Genomic DNA, 1,662 nt, shown 5'->3' with positions numbered 1-1,662 from the left:
GGACTGAGATTGATGCATTATATATTTTTGTAGCCTGAGACTGTGTTTTGTGTTTTCTGTATTTCTATGTTTGTTGCAATGTTTGGGACTGCTGCTGTGGCGTGTGGTGTCTGAATCTGCAGAGCTCTGTGTGTGTGTGTTTCTGTGAGCGGATTACTGAGTGGAAAGCTGTGTTTGAAAACCGCTGTTTGTGCTGATTTGAGTTGATTTTTGCTGCGTTTTTATTGTAATGATAGAATGGACACCGAGTTGCAAAAAGATGTTATTGGCCATTCCTATGGTCTAGGTCCATGGAAAGCTCTGCGGGAATAGATTGATGACTTAATTAGTATTTATGATCAGCAGCTTGGTCTGGATTCGCTTAATCTGAAGGCAAATGGAAAATGCGGTTTGCAAACAGGACGAACTTCTTACTGCTGCAAAGCCTTTGGGTTTCATTTTGAATAACTGTTTAAAACAAGCCTTGGCTGACAGGATGCAAGATGGACAGCCACATAAATGTGAGACATTTTTACACAGATGGTTGCTGTTTTAAACATGACACAGACTGATTGAGAGCAGCATATGCTGTAGTGGAAGATGTGGGCAGTGAATTTCAGGTTTTAAAGGCAGGAAGGTTACAGGGTGCCCAATCAGCACAAAGAGCACCCAAAAGTATTTTTAGATAAAGCCATAGACATCTGGAGACGGCAAACTGGGGTTCATCCAACTGGTGCTACATTAATGAGGGAACATTTCCGTCAGGCTGTTTTGGATGGTATCCCTCCCTCTGTCGCTGCCTTGATGAGAAAAAACCCGGAGTTGAAGTGTTGTGACCATGCAAAATGGGAGTTGCATTTGTTGCATAATTTGCAGGTTTCTCAGGATGAGGAGATAGAGGCGGAGAGGGAGCAGGAGGATTTTAAGAGACAATTACTGAAGCTTCAATTAAGTGAAGCCAGACAAAAGCTTCATCTTGCAAAACAGGAATGGAAGGAGGCCAAAGCTATGTTAACAGCTGCTACTCCATCAGTTCCTGTCCCTGCTCAGGCTCCTGTTGCGGTAGCACAACCTGGTCCTCACATGTATGCAGCTCCACGTTGGCAATCTGGTGTTTCAGGGTGGCGTGGAGGAAGAAGGAGACCGCCCGCATGGTCGGGTGTGCGAGGAAGGGGTGGACGAGGCTTGAGACGCAGAGACAAGTGTTTTTATTGTGGCGAAGAGGATCACTGGGTTCAGCAGTGCCCTCACTATACACCGATTCCTGCACAAGATGGTGCATTGCCGGACCTGACGCCACAAGAACCTCCGAATGCTGCATTGCTTCCGCAACATCCTGGCCAGTACTTTCAGACTGGAGAATATTGACACACCCCTGAGAAGAACCTGCATCAGGGAGCGTTGGCAGATCCCCTGATTGATGTGACGGTTGATGGACAAACATTGCCATTTTTGGTGGATACAGGGGCAACATATTCCACCATGAATGTTGTCCTTCCTTTGCAAAAACTTTCTGATCAGACAATATCAGTGGTTGGTTTTTCTGGGGTGAAACAAACTCTGCCTATCTCCACACCTTTACACACAGTTGTGGGCAGACAAAAAGTGACACATCCTTTTGTTTTGTTCCCCCTCATCTCCTGTGAACTTATTAGGGAGAGACTTGTTGATTGCTCTGGGGGC

This window comes from Cyprinodon variegatus, unplaced genomic scaffold (genome assembly GCF_000732505.1).
Source record: "Cyprinodon variegatus isolate N-32 unplaced genomic scaffold, C_variegatus-1.0 Scaffold2588, whole genome shotgun sequence".
NCBI classification, from domain to species: domain Eukaryota; kingdom Metazoa; phylum Chordata; class Actinopteri; order Cyprinodontiformes; family Cyprinodontidae; genus Cyprinodon; species Cyprinodon variegatus.
This window is presented reverse-complemented; position numbering follows the sequence as displayed.